Source organism: Stenella coeruleoalba (genome assembly GCF_951394435.1).
Source record: "Stenella coeruleoalba genome assembly, chromosome: 10".
In the NCBI taxonomy this organism is placed as follows: Eukaryota; Metazoa; Chordata; class Mammalia; order Artiodactyla; family Delphinidae; genus Stenella; species Stenella coeruleoalba.
This window is the reverse complement of record NC_137156.1, coordinates 81,841,975-81,868,167: the sequence shown is the minus strand read 5'-3', so window position 1 is coordinate 81,868,167 and position 26,193 is coordinate 81,841,975. Positions and strand designations below refer to the sequence as shown.

The window sequence follows — 26,193 nt, the reverse complement described above, 5'->3', positions numbered from 1 at the left end:
CTCTCCAAACACTCATTTGAACGTGTGTTTATTCCCGTGATACATTTTCTTCTCTTTGTACAAATGACATCTACCAGCATCCCAAAGTCCCAAAAGATTTCACATTGATGATTCCATTTATATAAAATTTCTGAGTAACAACAGTTTAAAAACTGACAATATGTTAGCGGTTGCTAGGGGGATTAGGAACCATGGGAGGAAGGGAAGGAGGTGGGAGGAAGTTGAGTGTAGTTATTAAAGGGCGATTCATGTGATCCTTGTGGTGATGAAACCATTCAGTGTCTTGACCGTGGTGGTGGAGACAGGAGCCTACACAGGTCGTAAAATTGTATAGAACTAAATATACACATACAGACCCAAGACGAAGTGAAACTGGAGAAATCTGAATATGATTGGCAGATTGTCTCTATGTTAATGTCCTGGTTGTGCTGTTAAACCATAGGTATTTTGGTTTTGTTTTTAAAGGTCAGGGTTTTCTTGTTGTTGTTTTTGTTTTGTTTGGCCGAACTGTGCCACCCACGGGATCTTAGTTCCCCGACCAGGGATCGAACCCGTGGAAGTGTGGAGTCCTAAGCACTGGACCACCAGGGAATTCTCCTATTAAAATATAGTTTTGCAAAATGTTAACACTGCTGGAAATCAGGTAAAAGGTACATGGAATTAGTTTCTCTGTTTAATTTGTTGAAACCAAATGTGAATCTTCAATTATCTCAAAGTAAAATTGCAATTAAAAGACTATATAAAGCAAGCATTAAAGAATTCAAACAGGACTTCCCTGGTGGCACAGTGGTTAAGAATCTCCCTGTCAGTGCAGGGATCACGGGTTCCATCCCTGATCCGGGAAGATCCCACACGTCACGGAGCAACTATGCCCATGCACCACAACTACTGAGCCTGCACTCTAGAGCCCATGAGCCACAACTACTGAGCCCACGCGCCGCAACTACTGAAGCTTGCGCACCTAGAGCCCGTGCTCTGCAACGAGAAGCCACCGCAATGAGAAGCCCGTGCACCGCAAAGAAGAGTAGCCCCGTCTCGCCGCAACTAGAGAAAGCCCACGTGCAGCAACGAAGACCCAATGCAGCCAAAAATAAATAGATTTTAAAAAAAAAAAGGAATTCAAACAACACAGCTCCTCAGTCCATGGAAATTTAAATATGTCTTCAGACTCTTAACCAATTTTTTTCTGCTTATTCAGACTTAAATTTTCTAGAACAACATCTGCAAAGTGGTTGTTTCTCAGTCCTAAGACTATGGCTCAAGAGTTGATCAAAATAATCTGAGACAATAGTTCCCTAAGGCAAAAGGGGAAAAAAGTAATTTCCAAAGTAGACTGCCTATTTGAACACTTGCCACAAAAAATTACAGTATTGGAGAGAAAAATGGTAATTCTGGGAAAGCACAAATCTTTCCTCACTTATCATGCTTTCATCATATTTTGCCAGGCTGTGTGGATGAGACGTGAAATAACATCAGCGTGTTTGTTCAGTTGATGCGAGAGCATTGGTAATAAAATCTTTTTTTTTCCCACCCTATACATACTAAGCTCTTCTGTGATCCTTCTGTCACCTCTCCTATCACATGATCAGGCTTGTCACTGCCAAATGTCCTGGGCCTTCACTTCTCAGGAGGCCTGACTTCTCCAGTCTGATTCAAGTAACAAAGTATTGTCTAAAAAGCTAAAGGCAAAGAAAATGTATAGATGTGACACTCCCCTCGCCACCGTGACACCACCTCACACACAAAACCCAGAATCGCCTCTGATCTCCACATGACCAGTGGAAACATTTTTGTCTGTGGCTTCTGGCAAAAGAGTATTTTCCAGGAATCAGGTGACCTTTGAGGTTGCACCTAAGTGAAGGGGAGATTAGATGAATGAGTCAGGGTAGGGTAAGCTCTGCTGTGGTAACAACCACCAAATCCTAAAGTGACCAGATACGGTACCCATGGGCTCAGATGACAGAGACAAGCCCCCCCCCCCCCAGCACACACTTATGAGTGCTCGTGAAAACTGGAGGAAATGAAATAAAGTCTGTAGTCTGATTGACAGTATTGTGCCAGTGGTGGGTAGGCAGAGGAGAGGGACGGGGGAATGAATGAAATCCTTCTGAGTGCTTGGAAGGTGGAAACCTGGAAATACTTGGCAAATGGTATGAACGACTGTGACACTGAAGCAAGCAGTGAGCTGCAGAACAAGCTGTCTGTGGTGTTCTGAGTACAAATTCAGGGCCTCTCAACAAGAGATCCAGGGAGTCACCTTACTGAAGAAAAGTCCTTCCCCCAGGTGAATTCAGGCTCTGCTACTTATTAATGCTGGGACTTTGAGTCCATTACAGCACCTCTAAGCTTTAGTTCCTTCATTTTAAAAATGGGTTTGTTGAGAAGATTAAAGGAGATGACGTATGTGGAATGTTCTGTGTGAAGTGTACAGGGAGGTGCTCAGATAGCAAATACACAATGCGTGAGCGTTCCTAGTACCATTAGTATTTCTGCTACTCTTGTTTTTGTTATTCATTATCTTCACTATCATTTCCCCTTCCAAGAGCTATTAGGGCTCAGTCTATCAAGGTGATATGTTGAAGGAGAAATAGAGGATAGGCATGCTGGAAGTCAATGGGTGTGTACTTATTAATCATTCCACTGAACCCTTATTTACTCCTATTAGATCTTGGTTCTTATCGTCTCACCCATCCAGTCCAGTCTCTTTGAAGTTCTTTGAGCCTAAGCATATTGTTAATATTATAAGGGAGAGTGTAGAATAGCAGTTTAAGAGGAATGACTCTCGAGCCTGGCTACCTGAGTTTGCATCTACTTCCATCATTTACTAGCTGTGTGACACTGGGCAACTTACTTAACCTCTCTGTGCCTCAGTTTCCTCATCCAGAGAACTGGCTGTTGTAGTGATTAATTTGGGTTTCTATTTTGTACAAAACACCAGGGAAACTGTGGCAGCCACAGATGACACGATGTGTCCTTCTCCTCTCACTAACCAAATAGATATTAGGAAAACATATGAACTTGCTCATATGCAATCATATAATGGAGTTAATGGCCCCTCAAAATTTAAGAACCCCAGTTTTAGGTGGAGAGAAAAGCAAAGATGTATAACTGATGGAGTGAAAAGCTGCTTTTATAGCTTTTTTTTTTTTAATTAAGGAAACCTAAGATTCACTGCGGGTGGTGAATGTTCTCAGAGCTCACACAAGTATGTCCATCTTTGGTTGATGATGTGATTTCTATATACGAGGCAGCAATGACCATCCTTATTCCAGAGAAAAAGGACCCCTCTTTTCCTGTGGTTGTGTGCAAGAGTAAGTCTTATTGGTAGCTGGTGATGCCCCACCGACTCATTCACTTTCTCATGGTAGCTGGCAGAGTCAGGGGCTAATCCCAGAACCTTTTATTACGATGACATTTTAAAAACTACATCCCTTGTGCTCTTGCTGCATTTCATCAAAGGCTAAAACAAAAACCTATCTAATGTGTCAGAAGGGCCAATCTAATCTGCCCTATAAACTGCGTTTATGGAGGAAAATGCTTTGTAACCTTATATATCATAAACTCAACACATGAAGCCAAGGTAAAATGTTCCTGAAATTGCAAATATTGACCCATGTCTTTTTCTCCCCAAGCAGATAAACTTGGGACATACAAAACTCATCCTCTGTTATCAAAGGAGAGTCATAGGAAAAAATATGGTCAGACTGTTTATCCCACCACATCCATTTATTCCATAATGCCCATCACAAAACCCCAGCTGCCTAGAAACATTTTATAATAAAGCATATTTTTTGAATGTTGTGTCAAAATTATATTGGCCACTTTAAATTTGCATACAGTAGAGTACATTACATCGCCTCAGTCACATGTTTCCCATACCCCATATTGTTTCTTAACCTCTAACCTAATTTCTCTCAAAGTGGCATCCATTCAGCTGAACTACTGGGGAGCTTGTTAAAGATGTAGGTTCCCAGGCCCCCCACCAGGCCCACTGAATCAGATCTCTGGGCCTGGGACCCAGGAAATGACATTTTAATGCAGCCTTCCAGCTGGTTTTGGAATTGCTGCAGTCCCCCCAAACCAAATCTTTAGTAATATATTCATAATTATGGTTTAAATATGATAAAACCACAGTTATAATACATTGATTTATACTATATTTCTTCCTTTTTAAAGATTTTCCTTTAAATATTTCAGGTGTCCACGGGTCTTCACAAAGATTCTATTTTATTTGTTGTTCTTTTTTAGGGTTGTATATTTTTAACTTATGGACTATATAAATATAATGGATCAATAGATACATAGATAGAGGGATAAATAGCTGTAAATAGAGAGAGAGAGATCTTTATATCTAACTTTAAAAAAATTCCCTACACTACAAATGGTAAATATTTTTCAAAAGACAAAAAGATTAAGGTTTTTCTTGACCCTAGGAAGCCTAATAAGAACATGTATTTTTTAAATACAAGGGACTAAGAGGGGTAGGTGGGTTTTAATTTTATTTATTTTTTAAATTTCTGTTTTGCTTTACTTGAGATATTTTCTCTAATGGGTAGCATAGCACTTTTGAAAATATTAAAGTGCTGAAGAAAATGTTTCTTCATATTAAAATGCACGTCTCAGTAAAAGGAGAAAAAGAGAAATAGCTCCCTTAATTTTGCTCTAAATTATAGCTCGAGCCTGATGACAGTGTCTTCCTAAGCCAGTGCTTTCCAAAGCATCTTCCAAGAACACTGGCCCCATATGATGTGCCTCTAGGGAAGGGTTGCATTTTTCCAAATATATTTGCAAATTGCTCCAGGCTCTCCGTCCTGGCCCCCACCCCAGTGCTTCAAAAGGTACATTTTCACATTAAAGACTGAGGAGTCCTGCGGGAAAGAAACTTGGTTGACTTTGATCAGCAAAGCATTTTTCAAACTTACTTGTCCTCCAGCCCTCCCCCCTCTCTTACTTTAAATCACTTCTATCAGTTCTCGAGCAGTTCCTCAGAACAGGCACACTTGGGCTTGTAATAAGCCATCCTGAACGTATCTGTTCAGTCAGTGCTGTGGAGTTCCATTGAATTCTTGTATCTGTCGGTTAGATAAGTTTACCCTTCACCCTCATCCAGGCCGTGGGTCATCATTGGCAGGAAACTTAAGACCACCCCCATTGCCACCGCCGAAAAGCAGACTCAGAGCCCCTACCCTGCTGGTCATATGCCAAGACAGCCTGGCATAAGCAGAAGAAGAAGTCAGCTCGGTGCTTCTAGACTGATAGCTATTCTCTCTTTAAAGATCCCCAACAGAGGTGATTTCCCAGTCTGCTTTCCTAAAAGATGTTATCTCACCCGTCTCATAAATCAGAGATTTCTCTCTAATGTGCTCCCTGTAATCTGTGGTCGCCTAGGGCAATGCCTTCCAAGGCCCCATATTTGCAGTTCTAGAATGGCTGAGTTGTGAAATACCACACATTGAGAATCTTTCAACATTTCACTGTAAAATAATATTTTTTTCCTAAATGATCAAGCTACTCTGTGGTCCAATAGCAAGACCTTTCCTTACCAACACCCCACTGGGTTTCCAGTTTTTGTCAGTACATCTTACTCACCCCCGTCCCCGGTGCCTAGAATAATAATGCAGTTCGCAAGGACACACAGTGGGCGATTGATGAATACTTGTTGCAAGAGTGAATTAGGCAGAAAGCTCAGTAATGATCCCGTGTAAAGGCTCCTTGGTACAGCGCATCTCTGAGATTGACCCACCAACGTCATACCTATCCACTGCCTCACCCTCTCATTCAGGACCGGCAAGCCTCCTGAAACCCATGACCCATATTCCAAACCCTTGTTGCTGTAGGGCAGGGACAATGTCGAGATCTTCTCCAAACGTCCGTGGGATACTGTGTGCGGGCACCGCACCGAGGCTTCTGCCCAAATGAATAAAACACATTCTTGGTCTGTCAGTCACTAAAGGAAAACCACTATACAGAATAAGGGATTTATCAGAAGAACAGGACAAAGAAGAAAAACAATCCAGGGTAGAGAAATGAGCATAGAGCCTGTATGCAAGCGAGCCCTCCCTTAAGCCTGGGTCATGCCCGGGTCCACTGTTGGGATCCACCCAGGGTGGAGGTAGACAAACTCAGGAAGGAGCCCCTCCGTTTTCTTTGAATCTGGGCTTTTCAGCTTCCTTCAGGAGGAATCCTCTCAAAGTAAAAACGAAGGCGACACAACCGACTGAATCACAAACCCAAGTGCAGAGGGTGGAGAAGATCCTGGGTAGGGAGATTTGACCTTACCTCCAGTGACGTCCTGGAGGAGCCAGGAGTGCTCCTGGCTGAGTGCATGTCCAGGTCTCAGAGAGACGGGCTGTGAGTAAATTCTGAAAGTGCTTCTTCCCTAAATTTGGGTCACAGGAATACTTGTAAATCCCTGCTCTCAGCTCCTCTAATGCTAACAGAGCCTCACGAATGAGAAAAGTTTTTCTCTCCTTCCCCCAGCCTCTTGCACCGCTTTGGTGCGTGGACAGATGGAGGGCCCAGTGTGGTCTCAGCAGGGAACTGTGAGGCAGGCCACACTCTCCGTGGGTCCCAGAGGCAGAGGGGCCACCACCTGTCACCACCTTTCTGCTCAGCAGAGCAAAGACTAGTGCTTGAAGCTACTCAGACCATGGGGATGAAAGCGTTCCCTCGAACGCTTGTGGGGAGGACTTTGTGGGAAGCTGGAGGTCCTGTGCGTGCACAGGCGAGGGCCAGAGGGTGAGTGGTTTGTACTGCAAGACAGGAAGTTGTTTCTATGATGACAAGACCTCTGTAGCCAGTAAGTTTGGGCTTTCGAGACCTCCTTCTCTGGGTAGTCTTGGGCATGTCCACACAGGTCGGGGACTAGCATTTTATTTTATATACTTTTAATTTTTAAAATTGAGATAATATTGATTGATAACATTATATACGTTTCACGTGTGCATCATTTTGTTTCTACTTCTGTATACCCTACACTGTGCTCACCACCGAAAATTTAATTTCCAACCGTCAGCGTACACTTGACCCCCTCTACCCAGTTTGCTCTGTCGCTTGCCTCTTCCCCTCTGGTAACCACTACTCTGTTCTCTGTAGCTACTTGTTTGATTTTGTTTGGTTTTGTTGGTTCATTTATTTTGTTTTCGTTTAGTTGGGGCAACTAGCATTTTACAGGAAATATTCTGAGAGAGGAACTAGGGACTCTGATGGTAAAATCAAAGAAATTTAGAAGTAGTAAAATGGACTTCGAAGGTGACTTCATTCAAATATGTCCTTTTATAGGTGAGAAAACATGCTAGAAGAGAAATATGGGAAGTCCCTTAGGGGAGGAACAATTGAGTTTTTCCTAAACCATAGTACTAAGTAAACGTCCTATTCTAGTGCATGTTGCCTTAGCCCTGGAATTTGAAGGTGTGCTCTGGCCTTTGACGAGGACCCTCGTGGAGTATGTGATTGCCAATGTTAAAATGTCCAGAACCTTATTGCTCTGCAGATAGAAAAGCCGAGTTTTGATCTCCAGAACAAGGTACCTGCTTCAGGCACCGTGGGAAACACCTCCTCCCCAACGTCAAGGCCAGAATTCTGCCCCATCAGCTGCTTGGGGCTGCAGTGCCAACCAGCTGGCCCCAAGAAGTACCCTAGGAAATCCATGCCTCTGCTAAGCCTCTAAGCTGCCCGCCCTGGGAACCCTGTAGGCACCTGGGTTATTTAGTACAAGAATATCCCATCCCTCTTTCCTTCCTGTGTGAGCTGCATCACAGCAGTGACTTGGAATAAGAATCACCCTTGGCAGCATCTGCAAGGAATTGTTTAAGAAGGTAGGCGTTAACCAGGTACACTGGCCGGTGAAAGGCCCAGCTCCTGCCTGATCCCACGGGAGCCTCTGAGAAGGCCCTTGATGGGCCTCCTGTGGGAAGAGTTCTCCAGCAGAGCCCGAGAGCAATGGTGGGTGGGGTCTTCTTAGCCATGTCCTTCCTAAATTCCTCATGGCTTTGCTGTAAGCCTCTCTAGAAATTCCAAATCATTAAAATTGGAAGAGTAGATATCCTAAGGTTCAAAGGAGAATAACCACAGAGGAAGGCTCATTTGGGATCTAGACTTCACAGACTCATCTCCTTTTCTACCAGTTCTCCACCTGTCCAGGCTGGGTCCCTACCCATCAGTAGCATTCTTCCCTCAGCCCTCACTCTGTAAAGAGAGAATGCTTGTTCTTTCATTCATTTATCCAATCAAAATACAGTTCCTGAGCCCCAGGCACTGCACTTAACATCAGGGATACAACATGGCGTGATGGGTCCCCGTCATCACTCAGCCTGCAGCCTGCGGGAGATCCTGATGATTACGCTATAGGGTGAGAAATGCTGGAATCGGCTTCAGTGCCGATGGCAGGAGAACACACGGGAGTGACACCTAACTCAGTCTCAGAGGGTCTGGAAGAGTATTCTAGAGGAAGCGATGCTTTAACTAAGATCTTAGGAATAAACCAGTCACTTGTGAAAAGTGAGGGTCCATGGGTATATAGGAAGATTGTGGACCTGCAGATAGAACAGCTTATCTGCAAAAGCTCAGAGGTGCCAGAGGACACCGTTCATTCAGAAATAAAAAAGATGAAGATGCTTTAGATTAAGTGAAAGAAAAGAGCATAAAAATGGGAGTCCTCAGACTGGGGCTCCAGTCCTGGCACAGAGACAGACAAACAGTGACCTTGACCAAGTCACTTGATTCTGGTCCTCACGTCCTCATCCATAATACAAAGGGACTGGCCTAAAGGGCAATGGAGAGGAGATGGTCATAAAGCCCCTGCCCCTGTGATAATGGCACAAAGGCCCTGCACGGACTCTTGCTGGAAGGGTGAGGACAGTCACCTTGGTCTCAGTCTTCGGAGCCACTTCAAGTTCCTGCAGTCACGTGGCAGGACGGCACCGGGAGGCTGTGGAAACTTTTTCGAGACTTGGAGCCGCTCTAGTCGCCACTGAGTCCTGTTATCACAGGGAGACATTTGTATAGTCCTCGTTCTTTGATAGTCTGTGTCTGAAACGTTTTGTTAAACCCAGAGAAGGGCAAATACTTAGGTGTGATTGCATGGCACGGTGAAAGAACTTTCATTGTTGAATGAATGGAAAACAAATAGTGATTGGAACTTGTTAAAATGGTGGTGTATAGAATAAGAAACAATGTTTATCGAGGTTCTTAGACTCCTCCGACACACGGTAGGTGCTTAGTGATGATGTTGGCTTGATTTAAATGAATATGTAATATATTTATTAGTTGTGATGTTAGATGTTTGTTACATGGGGCGCGTTACTGTTTGATTTCCCCAAAAACCTAGTGATAGGCTGGGTTCCCGCCATGTTGACTCACACTCAGGGGATATTTTCCCCCATGTAAATGGTTCTCTTCTGATTTGAAACATTATCTGTGGCTGTGGTCAAACAAATGTGAACCAAGATAAATCCATATCATCACATCAAAACATGTTGTAATCAAGGTCATAGACCAAACACGTGCTTTATCTTTCATCCACTAAGGTCTTGGTGCCGCTTAGGACAACTGTTATGAAGACTGGCGGACACAGCTTAAGGTCACACAAAATGTGGACTGGAAGGAATCGGTCCATAAATGATATACATGATAACTGATGTCATTTTCAAAGGAAGCTGCTGTCTGTTGTTAAATAAACACGAGGTAGGTACTCGTTGCAGAGCTGTAACCCAGTATTTTAAACTACACACAAAAACCGTTCAAAAATACATTGGTAAGTAAGACTGCATTAAACGAAACAAAGAAGTTAAGTTTGGGAAGGTTATAGTTTGGTTTCATGCAACCACGTCAAGCTGTTTGGCTGGTCTGACACCTGGTACAGACATCCCACTGTAATCAGTCAGGCTGTGCGTCATTTCATCTCCACTCACCCAAACCAGGGATGTGACCGAGAAAGATATTGCGAGGTGGGGGAGAATTCAGGTCAGAATTCTGAAGCAAGAGAATTTGAAAGCAGCCAATTCGAGAGTTGTCTCAAAAACTGAAAATTAGAAAAAGCCATATGTGCTGTTTGGAACAGGCGTGTAACTGGAATGTCACCACCCCCTTCTTCAGTTTGGAGGTCACCAGTGTTCATCTCCACATCATGCATTCTAACCCCCTACACCCACCCCGCACTTCCTCTCTGAAAACAGCTCCAGAAATCACCACAAGGGGGAGCATTGACCTGGTGAGTCAAACCCCAGTAGGCGGTATCAGGCGGATCCTAGTCTGGGGATACAGGGGCAGGTCACAAAGCTGACACTTCATGGCCAAGCTTCCACCATTCACATGCCCAGAAGTTACCTGGGTTGGAAGCTCACCCTCCTACACCGGGTCAGGGAGGGCACAAGCATCTACCACCTATTAGAATCCCAACCAACCTCTCATGCCACAAGTCACTCCGAGGGCCTGGAAATTTCTCAAGCAGAACATCTTCTAATACTCCCTTTCCTGAACATTGGAGTGGACAGCAACACCTCCCAAGAGAGACTGTCTTAAATGCCTGCAAACCTTCTTAGAAAGGGACATATCTGCCTTTCGGGCCTCAGAGATCATTTCCCTTCCTAATGCTGGCCAAGGTGACTCCCCAGGATCATTTCTGCGAGAGCAAGGACATTGAACGGTGTTCCCAAGCTTTCCCAGGCATCTGCCGTAACGCGTTCTAGAAAGCCTAGATCAAAAACTCAACTTTCCCATTTATGGCCTCTGTGAGGGTGGCACGTTTCTGCCAGAAGTAAGTGTGGGGTCTGGTGTGGAATATCCACTTGAGTCTTGAAGATGACTGGCCAAAGGAAAAGGAGGAAGGAAAACAAGTCATGAAGGACTCCTGTCTGTTAGCGCCTTCCCCACCGTAATGTCTGCTCCTTGCCCCGACAAAGCCCTGTAAACGTGAATTCCTACCACACATATGCAACGTGCACCCAAATTTACTGCGCTGTTTGATTTGCTTGTCCTGTAACTGGCCGTGTGTACTCCGGCATCTGGAGAAAACTGCAGCTTTTCAATGTTAATATGGCATTTTTCTTCCAGCTTTTTGAATTTAATTTTTGCAACTGAGGTCTTAGTCACTTGGTGCCAAGACCAAAACAGTTCATTTTTGTGTAGAAACTCACACTGATCTTGACGATTCACTTTTACTGAGTTGGCCAAAGAGGAAGAAAAGTGAGAGCATATCAGTATAAGATGTCCTAGCTTTGGAAATGAGGGTAATTTAAGGATCTGGTTAGAAAAGATGGGTCTCCCCACTGTAAGGTTCGGTATTATTACAGTGACTTTGGAGCGGATAATTTAACCAAATGACTAGGAAGCTAAGAGATTCAATAGCCTAAGAAGAGGATTAATCAGAGGAAAAAGGTCCTAACTTACTTGTTGAAAACCCCCTCCCCAAAGTCTTTTTCAAGGGAGAGCATTGTCCAGACAGGAATGTTCACCCTAATGGTCATTTCTTTTTCTGAAACTCTTGGTAATAAACTACCTTTGCGTCCATTATTGCTTTTGTTTTTCACAGCAACCCAGAGAAATGGGCTCGGGGACAGTTACTATTCTTTACAAATGAGGAAGGGTTGAGGGTCATGCTTAAGGTCACCCAAATAACTGGCAGAATCGGTACTCACACCAAGACCTTTCAGTGTGGGGATGTAGTACTTTTCCCTTACCCCTGTCACTACTTTCTAAGAAGCAGAAAACGGGCTCATTAAATTGTTAGGCCTTTCAAGAATCACCATGCTGGCAGAGGAACAGCGTCTTCAAATCCAGCTGCCTCCCTCATTGCAAAAGAGCTCACAAAAACAGGCTTTCTCTCCTCACTTTTACTGTCAGCTGTGAGACATAAGACTTGAAAATGCCTTAAAGGAGTAAGTTGGAATTCTGATGCCCTGAGCCTTTAAATACCCCATTGTCTCTCAGGAGAAGGACAATCCGGGCTTTGTACTGCGGTGCATTTGTCCTCAATCCCTGATCCCTGGAAGGCCCCCTTTCCTCAGAAGGGCTGTTGTGTTTTTCCTGCCACATCACTGTGACATGTCTCGCACTTAAGACGGCAGCCTACTCAGCCCCATTCATGGATTCCTCTGGAAATTGATGTCTGTTCACCACCACCCCCTCAAAAAAAAAAAAAAAATTCTGGCTTTTTCAAAAGAGTTATTGGAAATGGAACTTGTGAAAAACCCTTACTATGCAATGTGAACCCAGACAATAATGTTTTGTAACAGTTTTGTTTGATGTGTGCTGACAGGAATTAATCATTTTAGTTAACAGAATTGCTCTTTGTTATGTAAACTTGGTAAAGTCCGCCTCATCTGACCTCTGGCGTTGGGGAATCCACTGTTCAAAACTGTCATCGTTCTGTGGGCAGCAGGATTCTTATGGCAACTTCTGGAACCAAATTAGCCCTTGACCTTAAAGTTTATACCACCACTGGGTTGGATGCCAAGCCAGGCAAAGACGAAACTACTGTAAAGTAGGTATACACACAAGTCCCATTCCCCGAGAGTTGATTAAGTGGAATGAGTATTTGTTTTCCCATTTCTCCTTTTCATTTGCTGGTATCTCAGGGAGATCAAAAATGATGGCAAACCTGAAAACACACCATTTCTAAATTATATACACTTCTATTCACTTTAGATATCCAGGGCTTGTGTACGTATAAATTGAGAAGATAGTTGGCCCTGGGTTGTGTGCTTTTAGATTGGCTCTTTAAGAAGCAAATAAAATAGGCTCCCGCCTCAATCATCGCCTCCAAACCCCCTAAAATAGGAATTCCCTTACCATACCGTTTCCCAAGCATCTCTGACATGGCTCGATCCAGCTCTTGCAATCTCAACCAAGAGAGCTATAGTCCATAAAATCACCCCACCACCACCACCATGAAGACCACCAGTCTCAACTTTATTAGAACCCACTCTTCAGTCTTTTTCTGCCCAGAAGAATCTAGAATGACGTAACCATCTCAAACGTACCCAGACTCCTTCAGAGTTAAAAGATTTTGTCTCCTAAGCTGCCAGCCTCCTAGAGTTGCTTGTGAAGGGGTCGGTTTCTGTGTTTTCCCCGAGTATTATTACCCTAAGAAGCCAATGGATAGCCCCAAACTGTTGAGCTGTAAATCTTGCACAAATGACAAGGGCAGTAGCAATAGATTAGCGTAACATAGGAAGAAAGAAAGTGGGAAAGAGAGGCCTTCAGAAAAAGAAAGATCTGAGGTCAAGCCCCACCTCTGCAACTTGCATCCCACCTATGTGTCCTGGGACGTGTTTTCAGACACCTCGAGATGTATTTCCTCTCTTGTATAGTAGGAGTGATGTGTGATAGAAATGAAATGCCTCAGTTCACATTAAAGCTGAACTTCAGCGCATGGCGCATAGTAGGTATTTGACAGATGACAGCTGCTAAAATTACCACTGTTATAGCAAATACTGCTAACTCCTTTTTGTTATTGAAGTCCGTTTTCCACATAGTGAAAAATTAGGACATTATACCAGGAAACAGATCATTGTTCTTCTTAAATTCTAGATTTCTTTTCTCTCCTGCCCCAAGTTTTAAGATAAATAGATCTATAAATCCACTTTGGAATGCCTGTTGCCATCCGTAAGAACACACGTGAGAGTTAAATCACGTGCTTTTTAAAAGAAAAGGATAACCTAGTGGAAAATTACAAAAGCCAAGCATTCAGCCCCTAAGACTCTTTTCTTTGGAGTGATAGGAAAAAAAAACCCTTACTGGTTTCACTCCAACTTTATCTGCCATCTTAGTGAACAAGATTAAAGCTCTAACCTGTGCACTTAGCGCAACTGATAATACCCTGAATGTAGAACGTCGGGTGGTAGCGTGACGTTTGTCAAGCACACACAAACGTTTCCCTTGTAACCCTACCTGGGTCTTCAGTGTTTCCCCATCCTTATCAGAAGCTGATAGGAAATACAGCACACTTGTTCGCCAGCTGCAGGGGTATACGGTGGCTCTTCCAAATAAAGGGCATGGTAGGCATAGTCATTTGAAAACTTATCTGCCAGGATATCTGCAAGCCCATCAAATGTTCGCTGGTAAACAGGTAATCTGAACTGGTGGATTCCTGCAGACCGGGAGCGATTGAGGTGCCCTTGCCAGGGAGGGAGAGAGGAGTTTGCCTGATTCAGATGTATGCTGGGCCTCCCGGCCGCTGGACAGCCTCGCATGAAAGAACACAGGAGCTTTTGCACTGGTTATCGAAAACCTCGGCCTGTGGGCTGAGGGCCCTGCCGTGTCTCCCTGCCAGGACACTGAGCCCAGGCTGAACACGCAAGGCTGCAGAAGAGATTCCCTACCCCGACTCGTGTGAAGGAAACTCTCAGCACGGATGACAGCGGGTTTTTTCTCACTCTGTTGACCACAGCGATGTGTAAACAGATGTATTTAAAACATACATTTGGGAGACAAAATTTCAAAACTGAGTCGCTTTTCATTGGTTTTTATAACATTGATTAGTTTATTTTTTAATACAGGGAAAGAGAAAGAAAACAACTGGTCTGTAATCTCACTACCCAAGGATTCCTCTTGACATAATTCTTGGAACTTTTATTCCAGCTGCACACGCATGTAGGAAAGTATACAAATCAGAAATAGGCAGCTCGGTGAATTTTCAGACGAGCACACCTTTGTTACTGGCCACCAGCTCCCAGATCAAGGGAAAACATCCTTCTCCTAGAGTCTTCTTGACCTCTTCTAGGGTACCACCCACCTCCAAGCACAAGTTTGATCTGGACTTCTCATGGCATAGGTTAGCTTTGCCATGCCATTTTTTTTTTCTTGAATTAAAACAAATAATTAGGTATATATGACCAGAAAAAATTTTAAGTACAGAAACATAAACCAGAAAGCAAAATCTGTCTCCCTACCCTAAACTTCCATTAATAGATTTTCGGTTTTGTGGTTTGTTTCGTTTCTGATTTATTTCAGGAAAATGATTATGCCCTTTGCCAGAATTATTCTCCTCCTACCCCGTCTCCCCCATCCCCTTCCTCCCCTTCTTCTCTTCTTTTTCTTTGAATTTACACACAGCAGATGATACATACGTATTGTCCTATTTGTTGCTTACCTTCTTTGTACCATTTTTCCCCAGAGAGGATGTTCCTACAGATTTCATACTGTTGTGTTAAAAAGTCCTTTGGTGGTAGGGGAGAGTAGGGAGGAGGGTGAGAAGGGCCATTTTGTAATTTACAACCAAGTAATTTCTGTTTTTAATTAACGAGGAGAGGGTGGTGCTTTTTCCTTTCTTTGAAAAGATACAATAGATCAGGTCTCCCGCGGTCATCCCTGCCTCTTGTCCAGAATTCTGGGTCCTTTTGTAACAGAGCTCAAAAAAGAAAGCCCCCAGCTCATGAGAATAGCCTGCTATGCTTACACTCCAGGAAACTCGGCCCCCATTAGAGTTGGCCGTGTGACAACTTGCAGCAAAGCTCTTTCCCGAACTATGGTGTTTGTGGGTCTCAGATTTCATTATTATTTCATATTTTCTTTGTATCCAGTTAAAAATGAAAGCTTTTTTTTCCCCCCCAAACAAAATACCTAGAGCTCACCTACCGTTCCTTCAGTGAGCTGGCTTCACTTGGTTTTTCTTTGGCAGGGAAATTGCCATTGAGGGAGGCATTTTCCAGTAGTACAACGTTAAGCCTGCAACTTTATCAAAATATATTTTTCCAATAGGTGGCACTAATGTGTTTAGCTAGAGTTAATACATCCCCACCGAGGGGAACTGTACAGGTCAAAAGAGCTGTTCTTACCACTTCTCACCAAGTTTCTCTTACACTCTTGGAGGTTGTCTTAACTTAGTACCTCAAACCAGGTGACAGGATACCCAGATAAGCATCTCAGAAACTGGCCCTTGCCTCTTGATAAAGAATAAGAGATCACAGAAAGAGAGGATAGATCGCCCATGAAGAGTCTTCCTTTTGTCCTTTAATTCATTTGAGGGAACATTAGTACCTGAAATTCAAAATCTAGGAGTGAAAATGTTCTTTTATATATAACTAAACACCAAGGAAGCAGCGAAAGTCTACAAGTCTACAAGTCACCTACTTGAAATGCAGGCTTGACACGCGTTGACACCCAATTAATCATTGAATGTGAGGATTTGAACAACCTCAAGAGGTTGTTCTTCATTCAAGGTCAATTTATATTATGGCCTCAAGAGGACTTTAATTTTCACCATGTTTCAGCAGTATTCTGAATGCAAAATGAGAGCTGCTCTTTGTGTATCACAGAATATGGGAAAACTCAAGATGAGACCATCTATGGGTACTTGAATTGTGTTGACTATAATCCCAGTTCCTACCCTTTTCTATTCTGTATCGTCACAGAAGTATCATCTAAACCCTTTGCTTATTAATCCGTCTGTAAAATGGAATTGAATATAATAACTTCTGCTCCTTTATTCCTTCAGGGCAAACAAAAAGCCAAACAGTTTTAGAGCACCAGTCTTGAGTTGTAGATGCAGTTTTATTTTTCATTCTGTTCTTTATACTTGAACTATTTCACAACTAAACATTAAATAATTCATTTGTAATAAGCACCACTGTGTTTGGAGGGAAAGGCAATATGTAAATTCAAGATGACTTTATAAAACTTTAACTCATAAGAGTGATACCTGATAATTATAGAAAACTTGGAAAATTATGAAAAGTGGAAATGGAGGGGAGAACTCACCAGCTTTAGGGGAGATTCCCACAGCTTCCATGAGCCTTAACACTTTGGAAGATTCTGATTAACATTTTCACAAAGGTACCTGTTAGAGAGTAGCAAATCAATAAAATAGCACGGCTTCGGATTACAGAACCAAGGAACAAGCGCAGCACCTTAAAAGTCCACTTAAATTGTTGAGAATGTTGCACCGGTCAGCAGATTCAACTGAAGTTCTAAGGTCCTTTCCAAAATTGATTCTGTGTTGTTATACATTCGTTCAACAACTACTTAGGAGTACCTACCACGTGGAAAACACTACGCTGATACTAGGACATACAGTGATGAGCAAAAGAAACAGGAAGACAGGCATTAACCAATAAATCACATAATACATTACCTGATTGCAAATGTGTATAATAAGGACTGCGGTGAGAGAGAAGGCAGGGTATCTGACCTGGTGTAGAGAGCCAGGAAGCTGAGCTTTGAACACGGAAAGAGCTTTGAACTAGACAAATGAAAGAAAGGTAATGGAAAGGAGGGAGCTATGCAAAGGCGCTGTGGCAGGAAAGAGCACAGTGAGTGGAACGGTAGTGGGTACAGGGGCCATCACAGATGAGGTCAGAGGGTTGTTTAGTTTTATTCAAAGTAAGGTGGGCTTCCATTGAGTTATTTCAAAGTGACTTTTTTTTTTTAGTTGAAGCATAGTTGATTTATAATATTATGTTTCAGATGTTCAACACAGTGATTTGCTACTTTTACAGATTGTACTCCATTTAAAGTTATTACAAAATAATGGCTATATTTCCCTGTGCTATGCAATGTATCCTTGTTGCTTATTTATTTTATACATAGTAATTTGTACCTCTTAATTCCCTACCCCCATCCTGCCCCTCCCCCTTCCCTCTCCCCACTGGTAACTACTAGTTTGCTCTCTATATCTGTGATTCTGTCTCTGTTTTGTTATATACATTCGTTTGTTTTAATTTTTTAGATTCTATATATATGATAACATAGAGTATTTGGCTTATTTCACTAAGCATAATCCTCTCTAGATCCATCCACATTGTTGCAAATGGCAAAATTTCATTTTTTTTATGGCTGAGTAATATTCCACCGTATATCTATCTATATACATACATATATATATGTATATATATATATATATATATCTACCACATCTTCTTTATCCGTTCGTCTGTTGATGGGCAGTTAGGTTGCTTCCATGTGTTAGATATTCTAAATAATGCTGCTGTAAACATTGGGGTGCATATATCATTTAAAATTAGTGTTTTCCATTGCGATTAGGACATTTCCTAACACCATATACAAAAATAAACTCAACATGCCTTAAAGACCTAAATGTAAGACTTGAAACCATAAAATTCCTAGAAGAGAACATACGCTGAACAGTCTTTGACATAAATCGTAGCAATGTTTTTTTTTTTGATCTGTCTCCTAAGACAAAGAACTAAAAGCAAAAAGAAACAAATGGGACCTAATTAAATTTAAAAGCTTTTGCATGGCAAAGGAGACCATCAACAAAAAAGACAACCTGCTGAACGGAAGAATATATTTGGAAATGATATGACCGATAAGAGGTTAATATCCAAAAATATATAAATAGCTGATATAATTCAGTATCAAAAGGCACATGAAACAGGACTCTTTAGGCCTGTAGAGATGCTCCACATAGCTAATCATCAGAGAAATGCAAATCAAAACCACAATGAGGTATCACCTCACACCTGTCAGAATGGCTATTATCAAAAAGAACAGAAATAACAAATATTGGCAAGGATGTGGAGAAAGGGGAACCCTCGTACACTGTTGGTGGGAATGTAAATTGGTGCATTTATTCTGGAAAACAGTATGGAGGTTTCTCAGAAAACTAAAAATACAGCTCCCATGTGATACAGCAATTTCACTACTGGATATGGATCCAAAGAAAACGAAAAAGCTATTTTGAAAAGATACATGCACCCCAGTGTTCATTGCAGCAGTATTTACAGTATCCATTGAGTTTTAAGCAGGGCCTGTCTACTGTTCAGATGTGGCTTCTGTGTTGAGGCTGAATTAGATGGTGACAGGAGGGGATATGTGGAGAGACTGACTCTGCTGAAATAGTTCAGGCAAGAGATGGTGGTGGCAGTGGATGGTGGAGAAAGATATTTTAAAAGTAGTATCAATAGGACTTGATGCAATTGAACATGGCTAGAGGGGGAAGGTAGTAGAAAGGATGACATATATAGGCCAAAGGCCAAATATATTAAAGTAGGTTGTTGATGTATCTATTACATTTCAGGGAACGTGACTTTTTTTCAGTCAACAAACACCTGTTAAGCCCCTGTTATATTTCAGGCCCTGTTCTAGGCCAAGTGAACAAAGTCAACAAATTCCCAAAGCACCTTTGAAACCGTGTTATGAAAAAATTTAGACCAGGTGTCAGCAAACTACAGCCGTGGCCAAATCCAGCCCGCTGCCTGTTTTGTAAGTAATGGTTTCTTGGAACAGAGCCGCGCCCACTCGTTCACAAAGTGTCTGTGGCCATTTTCACCCAGCAATGGCAGCGGGAAGCAGCTGCAACAGAGATAGTTTGACCCACAAAGCTAAGAGTATTTGCTCTCCAACTTTTAACGGAAAGTTTGCCACCCTCTAACTTAGATGATCCGTGTACTGATCTTACCTTTCTCTCTGATTTTCTTTGTAACCTTGAGAAAACTAGTTAACCTCTCTTCCTCAGTTTTCTCGGAGGTAAAGAAACTATGCTACCCAGACGCGCAAATTGAGAAACTATCAGTGAGGGCTTTGGGTGGTATAAAGTGTGAGCTGATAAAAGTGGTCTAGATCTATCACGCGTGTGCTGTTTTGATTCGAATCTTCCTTGCCTGGTCCCTAACCTCCTTTTCCAACCTGATCTAGCTCCAACTTCTAAAGCATCTTCTGCTCCAGCAAAACTGAAAACTCTCTCAAGTCTACGCCATGTTTATGCTGCTTCCTTTTTCTTTAACTCTCTAAGTTTACTGAAACCGTGCCTGTCCGTCATCTTGCCAAAGTGTCCCCTTCTTAGTGAAATCTTTCCTAAGTGAATCAGCCTGATGCCTTTCTTCTGTTCGTTTACTCTTTATGGTAGGTGTGTCCCTCTCTTAACAGCCTACCCACCTCTCCCGTCTGCCCTGGTGTTCGTTCTGTTTGTCTTGTTATGACTTATGAGATACGAGGGAAGATGGGCATTGTCACTTGCTCATGTCTGCAGCCCTGCCGTGCTTAGCACAAAGCCTTGTCCAAAGGTTCACCAACTAGCCAGTGACTTGAATTAAATATACACCTAATAATGACTTTAAGTTTTAGAGTGTAACCCTCAAACTAGCTCCTCCGTAGGAAGAAAGTTGAGTGGAAGATGAGACTTCCCAGCAACCTAATGACAAATGCAGTAATGATTGACTCCAGCCTACAGACCTGTTCTTTTTGACTTGAGCTATGTGAGCCCAGGCATTAGAATTATTTTAATTGAGTTACCAACCTCTCAAAATGGGAAAATTTCACCAAAAAAAAATCTGTATTTCTGCTTTCTTTTAAAAGAAGTCTGCATTCCCACATGGCATTCACCTGTCATACTTAGTAGAAACTGTTAGAAACTGTTACTTAGATGAAGCATACGGTTTCAAACTTGCCATAGTCCCCGCCACTCCCTGTTGTGTGTCTGGTGTTGTGGCTCTAACACTCTGACTATTTACTTCTGCTTGCTCCACTTAAATCTATCTTTTGTCACAAATAGAGTTGAAAAAATGAAATATTTCTTTTGCCCATGTTTTTAATAAAAGTGTAGAATTAAAAATAGCCTGAGAAGTAGAGTAGCATGTGAGTAAAGCCATGGACTCAGGAGTCAGACTGTCTGGGTTCAAGTTCTGGTAGCCCCTCCTACTTAGGGTTACCAGATAAAATACAGGAAACCCGGGCTTCCCTGGTGGCACAGTGGTTGAGAGTCCGCCTGCCGATGCAGGGGACACGGGTTTGTGACCCGGTCTGGGAGGATCCCACGTGCCGCGGAGCGGCTGGGCCCGTGAGCCATGGCTGCTGAGCCTGTGTGTCCAGAGCCTGTGCTCCGCAGCGAGAGAGGCCACAGCAGCGAGAGGCCCGTGTACCGCAAAAAAAAAAAAAAAAAAAATACAGGAAACCCTATTAAACCTATATTTTAGATAAACACTGAATAATCTTTAGTATAAGCGTGTCTCAGTTTCTTTGATTTGCTAAATCTGCCAACCCTACTTCTACTTGCTGTGTGACCTAGGGTAATTTACTTAGCTTCTCTGTGCTTCAGTTTCCTCATTTGTAAACTGAGGGTAATAAAAGGACACTGTGATGACAAAGTAAATATTAGCTACTATCATTATCAGTTTTTTTTAATTTTTAAAAAAATTGAGATGTAACTGACATATAACATTGTATAAGTTTAACGTATAAGATGTTGATTTGATATATTTATATATATCATATATTGCAATATGCTTACCATTGTAGCATTAGCTAACACCTCTGTCACATGATTATCATTTCCTTTTTGTGGTGAGAATGATTAAGATCTAGTCTTTTAGCAACTTTAAAGTTTATAATACAGTATTATTGCCTGTAATCACTGTGCTGTACATTGGATCTCCAGGACTTATTTACCTATGAGTTGCAAGTTTGTACCCTTAAATAACATGTCCCCAATTTCCCCACCCCCAACCCCTGTAACCACCATTCTACTCTAGTTTGGGGAGTTCAACTTCTTTAGATTCCACATATGCATGAGGTCATACCGTATTTGCCTTTCTCTGTGTGACTTTTCTCATCTAGCATAATGCCCTCAAGGTCCATCTATGTTGTTACAAATGGCAGGATTTCTTTGTTTTTCATGGCTGAATAATACTCCACTGTATATATTTACATACTGCATCATTTTTTTAACCACACTAATTGGTGAACACTTAGATTATTTCCGTATCTTGGCTATTGTGAATGATGCTTCAGTGAACATGGGGGTGCAGATACCTCTTTAATATACCGTTTTCATTTCTTTTGGACATAAACCCAGAAGTGGAGCTGCTGCATCACGTGGTAGTTCTAGTTTTAATTTTTTGAGCAACCTCCATACTGTTTCTGTAATGGCTGAACCAATTTACATTCCCACAGATTGTGTACAAGTGTTCCCTTCTCCAACCTTGTCAACACTGGTTATCTCTTGTCTTCTTGATGACAGCCATTCACAGGTATGAAGTAATATCTCACTGTACTTTTTCTTTTTAAGTTTTTTTTTTTTTTTTTGGATTTTTGTTGCTGCGCACAGGCTTCCTCTAGTTGCAGCGAGTGCGGGCTACTCTTCATTACGGTGTGTGGACTTCTCACTGCGGTGGCTTCTCCTTTGTTGCAGAGCACAGGCTCTAGGCACGCAGGCTTCAGTAGTTGCAGCATGCGGGCTCAGTAGTTGCGGCACGTGGGCCCTAGAGCGTGCAGGCTTCAGTAGTTGCGGCACGTGGGCTCAGTAGTTGTGGCACACAGGCTCTAGAGCGCAGGCTCAGTAGTTGTGGCGCAGGGGCTTAGTTGCTCCTCAGCACGTGGTGTCTTCCCAAACCAGGGCTCGAACCCGTGTTCCCTGCATTGGCAGGCAGATTCTTAACCACTGCGCCACCAGGGAAGTCCCTCATTCTACTTTTGATTTGCACTGCTGTGATGATTAGTGGTGTTGAGCATCTTTTCATGTACATGTTGGCCTTTTGGATATTTTCTCTGGAAACGTGTCTGTTTAGTTCCTCTGCCCATTTTTTAATCAGATTGTGTGGGAGTTGTTGTTATTGTGTTGTATGAGTTCTTTATAAATTTCAGATATTTTTCAGAGATTATTAGTCCTTTATCCTATATATATAATTTATATAAGTAATATTAATTTATATAAACCATATATGTGTAATTTGCAAATACTGACTTTTTAGAAAAAATAGAAGACAGCATATGCCATCAGGGCAGTGAGGAGTGTGTCTATAATTTGATAAACAAACTATGTCTTTGTTCAAGCATACAACTTAAGATGCTGCATTTGGGTAATTAACATTAACTGGCACTCTGGACAAAACTTGAAAATCTCATTGGCCTAACAATAAAGATGTCTTTCCACCTAGTATACAGTAGAATGTAGATCAGCAGGCCATCTCCCTCTTGCGTAGTTACGTCCAAAGTCACCATAGCTGAAGAAGAAGAAAGTAGAGGAGGCTTTCCAGCTGTTAACAGCCTTGACCCAGAAGTGATACAAGCAGCTTTCATGCACAGCCCATTGGCCAGAACTAGTCACATCACCCTAACCTAACTGCAAGGGAGCCTGGGAAATACAAGGAAGCACACAGAATATTTGATGAGTAGTAACTATCTTGGCCACAGTTACCATTGTAAGACAAATATGGCCGTCTTCACTTTTTGTATTACTCATCTGGCTACAGTAGACAGTTGGATTTGCAACTCTAGCATATGCAATGGATGCAAAGTCAGAAGACGTGTGTTCTAGTTCTGTTCTTTCTTGAGCCAGAGAAGTATAGGCAGAGGATTTGCTTCCCCTGGGAGGTTCATCTCCTCCTCCTGCCAGTTGAGAAGGAAAGGGATGCTTTTCTCTTCCTATCAGGAGCAGGAAGTTGTTCTAAGTTGAGTTGGTTATACCTCTGACTTGGAAACTTTGACACAGAATGTGAAGTCGAGCAGAAGAGGAAGGGAAGGAGGAAGCTGAATTACTCTGATTAGTATGCGAAGTAGTAAGGCGTTTTTCACATTGTAGCATGTAAACCCGATCTCATTTTCTATTTTGGCTATGGATGTCTTCCAGAATTTAAAGAATGATTCTCAAAAGAAAGGAAAATGTCTGCACAGGTCCAACCAGTGGAGTGAACCCAGGTGTTTGCCTGGAATGGAATTTAACCAAAAGAGTTCAGAAGATCATCACGTCGATCAGTACAGCTGGGCATTGGGGCTCACTGGTCCATCTGAGGGACAAAAGCCAGTGCCAGCTGCCTGGCTGCCAAGGTTAATGAGGCTATGTTGCTGTGACCTCATCTTAAACAGGGTTCTGAGCCAGGCACAGGGAGGGAGGGAGAAGTGAGCTGGGGAAAATAGCTTGTGATGAGTGATGAGGCTTTGTCAGTTACACCCAACGTGTACAGTTCATAAATCAGAGAATATTTCCTGATCTGAAAATCTGGCTTTGCAACTTTGGTGATTATTTTTAGATAAATTCTGAGAGGCCGCAAGTAGGGACTTGAAAACACAATCAAAACCCCGGAGCAGATTAGCCATCTGTGTGTGCTCAAGGAAAGAGAAGTGAATTTAATTTTATACTCTTTGAAAAAGGAGGAAGGTGCTGTTGGCAGGTCCATAAAATATGTGTGATCGTCAGGGTGGCAGACACTCAAAGTCAGGGAGAGAATCGCTTACCCGATGTCATCATTCTGCCTGGGTCATCTTTTAAAGCTTCACGAGCATCAGTCCCACTGCCAAAATAACCTCTGAAAAGAAAAGATTCTTTTCTCACAAAGATCACAGGTTTGTTCTGTGACTTATCAATATTGGGAGGTGTTTGTTAAATGTTTAGTAAAGTCAGGAAGACTTATCAGGCACTTAACTTCTTTGGGGGACTGTGATGGTCCCTTTCACCTGTGCTTTGCTTTGCCTCTCCAAAATCCAGAAAACTCTGACAGCTCCATGATAATAAGACATCCCAGGGGCTTCCCTGGTGGTGCAGTGGTTGAGAGTCCGCCTGCTGATGCGGGGGACGCGGGTTCGTGCCCCGGTCCGGGAAAATCCCACATGCCGTGGAGCGGCTGGGCCCGTGAGCCATGACCGCTGAGCCTGTACGTCCAGAGCCTGTGCTCCACGACGGGAGAGGCCACGGCAGTGAGAGGCCCGCGTACCGAGAGGAAAAAAAAAAAAAAGACATCCCAAATATAATCTCATAATACAGTCAAGTGAAAATTAACCAGACCCTTACAATTTATTTTTATTATCAATCACACTTGACAGTTAAGAACTTTAAAGCCATATTCAGTGAGGTAAACAGTGTATACTACGCGTTTAACAAACTAAGAAATACTCTCCTTATATTTTCAGCTTTTTTATTCTTTCAGTATTCATCATAGTTATTATCTGGTTGAAGGAAGATTCCTTTGATGCGTGTCTTGCTTTTGGATAGTCTCACTTTGTCTCTGCACAGTTATTTGTCTTTCCAGTGCCTGTGATGTTACTAACATCCTTACAGTAACTTCCTTTTTTTGCTTAAATCAGATGGTTAGTTTCTGTTGCTTGCAGCCAGAACTTCTGCTTGGTACATTACCTATTCTGCCTGGTATGAGAATTGTTTGTGTTTGTGTGTATCTCCCCAAGGAGACTCTGACATCTTTTGAGATGAGTAAACGTAATCTCTGGCATTTGTAATAAAGCCCATCATAGAACCTCACGTACTAGGACGGTTAAAAGTGTGGATTGTGGAGCCACGTCACCTTGATTAACATTCTAGCCTCTTCCTTTACGAACTCCGTGACCTTGGGGAAGCTAACAACCTTTCTAGGTTTTGGTTTCCTTGTGTAAACTTGCGAGCACCGAGCTGTATTAATGCTTAAAACAGGGCCTGGTACGTAGAAAGCATTTCATAAATATTACCTATTATAACAGTATTACATTTTATTATCTTATTTCTTATTACTCATGTTATTTTCATGTTATATATATTTATGATATGTTATAAACTTTATTATATATTATGCATATAATGTATAAATTATGTATAATATATATTGTGTCATATAAGTTGTATATTATATTTCATTATATTATAGTATTATTATTAAAAACGTTCAGGAAAATAAATGTTTAATTGAGTTTAGCTGTTTCTCAAACTGTAAGCTCACTTCAGTGGACAGTATGACGTTATTTGTTTGTTTTTAAGAAAAGTTTTCTTCCTACCCTTGGTTTTTTTTAACATCTAAAAAGCTTCCCTTTGGAGGAAGTAATAATTTTTAATATGCAGGTTATGAAAATACCAGCAGGAAGTTTTTCATAATATGCTAAATTTCTCAACCTCTGCGCAAGTAGTCTTCACCTAATTGAAATGTTGTTGAATGTTTTTCTCACTATCATGATGTTTTTCATGAAGAATCTGCACATTTCATCTGCCTGAATGGAATGCTTCCCTGGACCAGCTACATTTTCCATGAAGTTGTAAGAGCTGTGAAGTCATCTCTTTATCCAGACCCCTTTTACTTAATCTTAGTATAGCACCTGACACAGATTATTCCGTTCTTCGTGCATTTCTGAAGGACTGTCTGCTTTTCTTCAGCAGACCCATAAGTCAGTTTGATTCCTGTATCTGAGCTCTCTAACAACTGGCATTGTTTTCACTGTGCTTCTTTGTGGTGTTGCATGGGATTCTTTTGAACTTCATTTCCCCTGTTCTTAGTGCTGATGTCAGAAACTGTCTTTTGTTGAGAAGTTTGCATCCTTGGATTG

The 26,193-nt window shown here is 42.1% G+C and overlaps 1 protein-coding gene across 2 annotated transcripts in view; it reads left to right on the top strand.

Moving 5' to 3' along the window:
- Positions 1-26,193, top strand: part of LOC307193288 (uncharacterized protein) — a 365,942-nt gene that overhangs the window by 101,566 nt on the left and 238,183 nt on the right. The window contains exon 1 of one of the 2 annotated variants that reach the window (XM_079935026.1): positions 8,498-9,684. The exons of the other annotated variant lie outside the window; for it this stretch is intronic. The gene's annotated coding sequence lies outside the window, so the exon portion shown is untranslated. Of the gene's footprint in view, positions 1-8,497; positions 9,685-26,193 lie in introns of those variants that run through there. 2 annotated transcript variants of the gene reach the window in all.